The following is an 8,558-nucleotide window of genomic DNA, read 5'->3' as shown; positions in this document are numbered from 1 at the left end:
TTTTATTATCACCTTTAAATGTTTAACAGTATCGGACAAACGCTGGGTGTCATGCTATAAGACGTATTTTGTTTCGTCTCAATGGACTTAGCATTGAACAATGCTTTGTGGACTGGACACCAATATGGTGACATAAACACAAGTCATGTGATTTGTGATAGTGTGAGAGTGGACGGGAGATATAACATCAGTCAGTGACTCAATGCCTGGTGCAGTTGTTTCCATAGTGTAGTGGTTATCACGTTTGCCTTACATGCAAAAGGGCTCCGGTTCGAGAACGGGTGGAAACAGGCAGTGTTTTGTTGCTTGCTTGTAGAGAGCTGTTGTCAGAAGGAAGCAAGAAGGAGGGAACACACAAAAAAATGAGGAAGGAAGGAAACAAGGTGGGAAGGAAGCAAGAATGAATTTTAGGAAGAAAAACAAGGATAAAATCATGTGAAAAAGGTAAGAAGGAAAAAAACATTGGAACAAGGAAGGGAAGGAACAAAGAAAACAATGATTGGAGGAAGCAATGAATGAATGAAGGACAAAAAGAATGAAGTAAACAAGGCAGGAGGAAGGAAGTACAGGATAAATGAGATAACTGCTGTACTGGAAACTACCATGTTGTTTGACTGCAAAAAAAATACATGACGGAAAAAAATCATTTCATTCTCATTCAGAAGAAACAAGTTTTCAGGTCTGATTTCCTTGGAAATTTAAGTTCAAGCGAAAAACAGAAATCAAAACAACACTCAGAAGAATAGTGTTGAGACAAAAACAACAAAATCTTAGTGGCAATCAGCTGCCTGGACATTCAGTTTGCTTTCTTTCCTGTTTCTCGGTTTCCTGGTCCTCGTGCACTTGAGAGAGTCTGGCTGCAGACCTCACCTCTCAGTCCCCCCCACCTCACCTCTCAAGTCCCATCCTGCCGACCCCCAACTGCCATCGTCAGGCAAAGTAGGATCATTTGAAAATTGTGTCCATTTCGGTTTCAGCGTTTCAGGAACTTAGTTGAATATTTTTAAAATAATCTTAAATTTCCGGTTTCAGCATTAAATTCATTCAGGTACAGCACTGCGCACTTCATTTACACTCTCCTTTCATTCCCGGTTGAATTGTTTAATTAATTAACTACTTAAAAAGGGAAAAAAGGTAGATGATGATGATAACTCTTAATCTTAAATTAAGAAAAAAAAAACTAAAAAATTAATCTACCATTGATGTTTTCATGCCATGGAAGGAAACCAGAATGGCCGGACAAAACCCACACAGAGATCAAGCCAACTCTTTTTCGTCTGTGGTTCTGAACCGCTGGTCCCCCGAGGAGAATATCGGCTTCCGTTGACCCGGAAAGGGATACACTTTACTGGCATGTGAAATGTGCAATGCACTGTGGGTTTATTATTCATAATCGTTGTAGTCATGGGGTGAAAAAGTGTGCACGTGTGAAAACAAAAGTAGCTCCGGTTTTGCATTCCCGATTATGTGTATGAATGATCCATCCATTTTCTTAGCCACTTATCCCCACAACGGTCACAGGAGTGCTGGAGCCCATCCCAGCTAACACCACACAAAAGACACTATGAGCTGGTTGCCAGTCAGTCACAGGGGGACATAATAGGCACCATCACTGAGCAGGAATCAAACCTATGCTGCCCACACAGAGTTAGGCGTGTGTGTGTGTGTGTGTGTGGTGTGTGCTGTGTGTGTGTGTGTGTGTGTGTGTGTGTTTGTGTACTATTACACTACAATGACTCTCAGTCTCATCTGGTTTTTATTTAATTGTGTAAACGCACCTGCCCTTTACTGCATGTTTGCCCTCTGGCAGTATTATTTATCGTAAATTGAGCAACATTTCATTCCTTGTTGCTTCTTTAAATGTTTTATAGGATTACATTATTATGTTTGTATACATGTTACATTGAGGTGTACTTTGGGGGGATCTGCTTTTTTTTTTTTTTTTGGGGATCTTGTTGTAACAGGAAACATTGAGAATCATTGCACAAGACCACAAGCCCAAGGAGAGCTGATGGGCGGCACGGTACCACAACTGTAAATCCTTTGCCTCATGGTTTGAGGTCCAACTTTCATTCCCAGCCCTCCCTGTGGAGAGATTTCATGTTCTCCCCATGCCTGTGTAGCGGTTCTGCGTTGTGTATTTTTTTGGATGATGAATGAGACGACACGCACGCTGGCTGGTCGTGTCAACCTGGTTTAAATCTTCTCTCTGTTTTATAAGATACAGAATCACAGATTTTCTCCCACACTCCTCTTCACAAGCACCATCACAGGATTCTCACAAAAAAGAGGAAATACATCAGAAAAGCAAATAACACTGTTACATTGCAACAAGAGATGAAGATATGAAAAAACTTGCATAAAGTCGCATAGATGTCTTAAAGAAAGACACATTCACGAGATGTTCATGGATTTCTCTTCAGAATTACTCTCAAAACTCTACCACTCTCACACATCAGGAACAACACGGTCCCCAGCGGCTGCGTCTCGACGGTTCTCTTCCACTCACCAACACACTGCACTGCACAACAAACACATGGCCACCTACCAAATGATGCACCACGGACCATCGACGTCTCCACTTCTCAGCTCGGGAGTTTATGTTTATTTATAAGAAAGATCAGAACAACACGTCAACCCGTGCCTCTGTGACGACACCCGCTTTGCAAACGTTTTTCAACTAATTTCACATTCACATAAACAACAAAAACAATGAAAATGAGAGAGACAAAAAATGCACCTTCCACTATGAATCACTATCTCACACAACAAGAGGAACTTATTTCTTCCCACCACATGATAAATATGGCTTCAAAATAAAGCATGAAGCCGACTTTCTGTGTTTCTCAGATCTTCCAACAATTCAAGGGCATTTTCCCCCTACAATGAACATTTTTAACACATAATGACGTTGAAAAGAACAACAAAAAAAAAATGACAGAGAAAGTGCTGCCTTTCAAAATGAAACTGCGCTTCCACATCCTGTTCCTATGAGAGCACAACAGCATCACACCATTACATAACCTCAATTGTCGGGTATATAATTGGCAACCAAGACAAGTCTCTGACATGCCCGACCAGTGAATCAGCGTCTAAAAAGCTTGCACTGTATTTGTCATTCAAGTCACGAGTGGGGAATTGTCTACCATCTTTGAGGGGAGGCTTTTTTTTTGGCTCATGAGATGATCAAAACCAAAAATTCATGCAGTCTCTGAACAAAAGAGCAGGAAGGGGGCATCCAGAGTCAAACTGGAGACCTCTTTCTCTGCAGTCAAATGCTCTACAGTGAGCTACACCCTCATGTACTACTGATACCACTTAGTTCTGTAGACAATTCAATATTCATCATTCGTTCCAGTTGTGAAATGTGCATGATTGAGAACTGTGAGGATCAAAGGATTTGTGCCGACCCGCTGCACAAGATCATTTTAGTTTAATTCCTGATTGTGAGTTTTACTTCTGACACTCACGTCTCTTGTCGATCAGCTTTAGGACCCTTCCATTGTTCTTCGTCCCTGGACTAAGCTATTGAAAAGTCACTTCTGTGGTGCAAGTCGGTCCCTCAAGTTTCTTCGTTCACGATGGGGTCGTTTCCGTTACAGACGAATATTAGTGAAAGTGAAAAGTAGTGACCATGGTAAACACACTCAAAGTGGTGAAGACTGAGCAATGGTAACGCTTCTCAGCTATTTTCAGCAGTTGCTTCATGAATACAAACATCAACGATGAAATTTTGAATGACGACAAACAGGAAGAAGTGGACATTTGGATTTTTCCCGAATAACTTCAAGTTTACACCTCAGTGACAAATGAAACATTCCTGAGAAAAGCAGAAGTCATACAAATGCTCGAGGAGTCAGCTCCAAACCCATGTAATGTCTTTTCTCGTGGAATGGGATGTGAATTTAAAGGAGAACCTTTGATATCCATCAAAATGCCAAAGAAATGACCCTAATGTGACTTGAACACAGAACCTTCTGATCTGGAGTCAGATGCGCTACCGTTGCACCACAGAGCCATTGACAAGAGATGTCTGTAGAGGTGTAAGCTCAACACTCGGGTATATAATTGGCAATACAAGTCACTGCACATGAGATGATCAAAATTCATGCAGTTTCTGAACAAAACTTTGGAGCATTTGCATCTCTGTGCTTCATAGAGACTTGGCTTTGTGGATGAGTGTCTGACGTCGCCATCACGCTCCCTGCCTTCAACCTCCATTGTGTGGGTCGTGTCGCTGAGCTAACACGGAAACCGAAAGGCGCTGGAATATGCTTTTATATCAATGAGAAACAATGCATGGACATTACACAGCTCAGCACACGCTGCAGCCTGCTTTTAGAGTTGCTGATTTTGAACCGTAAACCGTTCCCCATAAATTTGTCACGCATGTTTGCAAATGTGCAGAAGTCAGAAAATGAAAAAAATCAGCAACAGATGTGCTTGTTGTGGCTGAGTGGCTAAGGCGATGGGCTTGAATCCATTGGGGTCTCCCTGTGTAGGTTTGAATCCTGCCAACAAAGCAATCATAACACTTTGGTTTAAGATCAGTCCAGGTCAGTGGTGTGTTCTGGGAGAGGATTTGCCTGTTACAATGCAGAATCAACAAATAAACTTTAGCATGACTGCTACTGTATATTTGCATGATTAAATGCAGCACATACAAATACAGCAGCATCAAGGCAATACAACACAATTCAGCGACGGTACCAGTCAATCAAACATCAGAAGAAAACGCACCAATAAGAATGTGCAAGACAATAAAAACTTTACAAGACAATCTGACAAAACAATACAATCTAGAACAATACAAACCACTATAAAGATAATAAAACAATATGAAGTACAAGACGACCCAGCAATAAAAGATGATACAAGCAAATCTGACGGTATAAGACGATACAAATTGATTCAAAGACGATCTAGAGTCGATACAAGGCACGATCGAGACAAGATGATAAGGGACAATCTGACAATCCAGCCTTATTAAAAAAACAAAACAAAGCAATACACAACACAGAATGATGCACAAACAAATACTAGAAAACTATATGTGAAACAAGTCTCTTCTGTATGTGAGTGTGTGTGTGCCACACACCCCGTGTTGTGTTTATCAGAACGACCTGGCGGAGAGAATTTGACCACAAACTGAGCAGGGAAAAGGTTCTCTTCAGGAAGTCTTCTCATTTCATTTGCTATTTTTAAAACTTTTCCCTCACAGAGAAAATTTGAAGTTAGTGTGACATGTTATATCACGTTTGGACTTTTTATCATGTCGTCATCAGTGAGGAGAGTGTGACATCATGTCATCACGATCTGATATTGGAGCTGCTCGTGATCCTCCACAGTCCCTCAGCTTTGCAGTTTTTCACTTTGGCCATTTGGCTCGGGCCACATTTGCTTGAAGTTGAGAGCATTTTGTTAAGAGAAGATTCTCAATGGTCGAAAGACATTCATTTCTTTTGATGGGGGAAATGGATTTGATATACTGTACAAGAAAACTGAGTCATACTTCATTTATTGTTTATTTGTTATTTATTAAGATTGGTGGCACGGTGGATCAGTTGGTAAAATATTGGCCTCACAGATCTGAGGTCCCGGTTTCAATCCCGGACCCGCCTGTGTGCAGTTTGCATGTTCTCTCCCTGCCTGCGTGGATTTTCTCCGGGGACTCCGGTTTCCTCCCATATTCCAAAAACATGTAATATTAATTGGACACTCTAAAATGCTCCTCAGTGTGATTGTGAGTGTGTCTGTTGTCTGTCTCAATGTGCCCTGCAATTGGCTGGCAACCAGTTCAGGGTGTACCCCGCCTCCTGCCCGTTGACAGCTGCGATAGGCTCCAGCACTCCCCACGACCCTTGTGGATAAGCGGTGAAGAAAATGGATGAATGGATGGATTTATTAAAGATCACAAATACACTTGGCAGTCTACTACCCCAAATTCCAGTCTTATTTCAATCAATTATTTGCTCATTTGATGTTGCTATCACTAAAACATTGGACAAAATCCATAATGTTGAAAGTATAGGTCTTCATGGTCCATATTTAAAAAAAATTTTTTTGCTTGGATTTTTGTTTTGCTCAATATTTTTTCTTGAAATTAAAAAAAGAAAACAGCTTACTTGAGTTACCAAACACGATTTTATTTAATTTGGTACTATGTCATACATTGCTGACATATATCATTGCACCACATGAACAACATCAAGTACCCAAAAATTATGTCAATAACTGATTTAATATGTGGAATAATCTATTTATTTGGGTGTCATCATTAAAATCATATGACCATGGTGGGCGAGTGCCACATCTTGCAGGCCTCATGCATGAACCCAAAAACTGTCAACAATCATCATCAAAATTTCCTCTCTACTCTTGGCAACTTCAACCTCCGAAAATATTACATCAATCACCACAATATTTGAGATAATATGGACCAAATAAGGGAAGAACGGTGGTGCACTTGTCGAGCGTTGGCCTTGACAGTTCCGAGGGGAGCCCAGTACCGGCTGTTTCCAGTCTGTATGTTCTCCCCGTGCCTGCGTTGGTTTTGTCCGGATTCTGCCGTTTCCTCCCATGTCCGAAAAACACTAAATTGCCCCTGCACACGTTTGTGAGTGGTTGTTTGCTTCTATGCGCCCTGTGATTGGCTGGCAACCATTTGAGGGTGTCCCCTGCCTCCTCCCTGAAGATTGCTGGGATTGGCTCCAGCAATAGTCCCACGACCCTTGTGAGGATAAGCGGCTCAGAAAATGGATGATCGGATATACCTTGAATGGTTACCTTGAGAAATATTTAAGTTGTTAAAAGTGAACTTGAATGGAATTTATTTTCACATTGTCCAGAAATTAGAGCTCTTCGTGTTACGGTGATTTTTTTCAAACAGATATTTTTTAGGGTGAATATTTATTGCACAGAAAATTTTAAGATGTTTTTTATGTTTGATTCTTTCAGGTCACTACAGTTAAACGTAATTCCACCGAGTGAGGCGAGTTGCTGGTCCTGCTGATTGACGGTACATGAGCAACACTTTCAGTTGTGGAGAACTGGAGTTGTGATATTCGCCTGATCCGTTTGAGGTTCCTACTTGGAAACAAGGCTGCTTGCCCTGCTTTCCAAAAAGAAGAGCCCCACGAAAAGCAAAAGGTGACACTGTGTAACTCCCCGTTGGGGAATCGAACTGCGGTCTTCCACGTGACAGGCAGAGATAAAGTCCACCATACTAACGAGGAGACTCTATACTGAACTTGTTTCCCTGTGTTTTTTTTTGCACTTGTGAAACATTTGGTCATGTTTTGCGGCATGTTTTGGTTCTTTGACAGAGTCGCAACCAGGCAACAGTTCCAACCCTCATGGAGCTGAAATAGCTCAGTTGGGAGAGAGTTAAACTGAAGATCTGAAGGTCCCTGGTTTCAGCATTTAGTACAGAATTATGTGTTTTTTGGCACTTATGAAACATCTGGTTATGTTTTGCGGCACGTTTTGGTTATTCGACAGGGTTGGAACCAGGCAACAGTTCTGACCCTCATGGAGCTGAAAAAGCTCAGTTGGGAGAGCGTTAGACTGCAGATCTAAAGGTCCCTGGTTCATTCCCTGGGTTCAGCATTTAGTACAGAATTATGTGGGGTTTTTTTGGCACTTATTAAACATCTGGTTTTTGTTTTGCGGCATGTTTTGGTTCTTTGATAGAGTTGCAACCAGGCAACAGTTGCTCCCCTCATGAAGCTGAAACAGCTCAGTTGGGAGAGCATTAGACTGAAGCTACAAAGGTCCCTGATTCAATCCCTGGTTTCAGCAGTTACTACAGAAGTGTGTGCTTTTTTTTGCACTGGTTAAACATCTGGTTATGTTTTGCTTCAGCCTAAGTGCAAGGGGGCCACGGTGGAGGTTAGCAGAGGTGGGAGTTCAATTGCAAGCTCTGTGGATGAGTATTTGCTTCCGAGGTTGGTGTCTCCCAACATAAGCGGCATGTCCACGTGCCGCAGTGGAAGGCAAGGAAGGTAGAGAAGGTAGAGGGGGTCAAAGGAACGAAGCTCTGGAGTGTGGGGGAGGTGCAAGAGCTGATCCTACTTCCGGCAGAGATGGGAGGCAGGGGAGCAATTCTGGGGGCTTGGGGAGTTTGGAACGAAAGCTACCACCGACAACTGTGAGTTCCATGTTCTGATTCTGGCAAGCGGGGTGATGGAAAACCTGGCTAGATTGAAGAACTGCACGGCCCCGGGAGCAGACAGGATCAGCAAAAGGGCACTGTTGCACTGGGACCCCCAGGGTGAGCAACTGGCACGGCTGTTCACGACATGGTTGGTCCGTGGAGTCATTCCCCGGGCTTTCAAGGAGTGCCGGATGCGGCTGTTGCCGAAGTCCAACGATCCGGATGAATTGCGGGATCCAACTGGGTGGCGTCCCGTGACGATAGGATCGGTGGTTCTGAGGCTGTTTGCGAGGTGTATGACGATGAGGCTATCGCGAGCCTGTCCTCTGAACCCCGGACAACGCGGTTTCCTTGCTTACTCGAGTGGGTTTGCGGATAACCTGGTGATCTTGTCTGAGATCAT

The 8,558-nt window shown here is 42.7% G+C and overlaps 3 non-coding genes across 3 annotated transcripts; 2 read left to right on the top strand and 1 right to left on the bottom strand.

Moving 5' to 3' along the window:
* Positions 1-217: 217 nt before the first annotated feature.
* On the top strand, positions 218-290 carry trnav-uac (transfer RNA valine (anticodon UAC)). Its single transcript has one exon. It is a non-coding gene; the product is annotated as a tRNA-Val (tRNA).
* A 3,656-nt stretch (positions 291-3,946) lies between these two features.
* Positions 3,947-4,018, bottom strand: trnaw-cca (transfer RNA tryptophan (anticodon CCA)). Its single transcript has one exon. It is a non-coding gene; the product is annotated as a tRNA-Trp (tRNA).
* A 3,517-nt stretch (positions 4,019-7,535) lies between these two features.
* Positions 7,536-7,608, top strand: trnac-gca (transfer RNA cysteine (anticodon GCA)). Its single transcript has one exon. It is a non-coding gene; the product is annotated as a tRNA-Cys (tRNA).
* Positions 7,609-8,558: the final 950 nt, after the last annotated feature.

This window comes from Syngnathoides biaculeatus, chromosome 20 (assembly GCF_019802595.1).
Source record: "Syngnathoides biaculeatus isolate LvHL_M chromosome 20, ASM1980259v1, whole genome shotgun sequence".
Classification (NCBI taxonomy): Eukaryota; Metazoa; Chordata; class Actinopteri; order Syngnathiformes; family Syngnathidae; genus Syngnathoides; species Syngnathoides biaculeatus.
The sequence above is the reverse complement of the archived record's forward strand: the minus strand, read 5'-3'. Positions and strand labels throughout refer to the sequence as shown.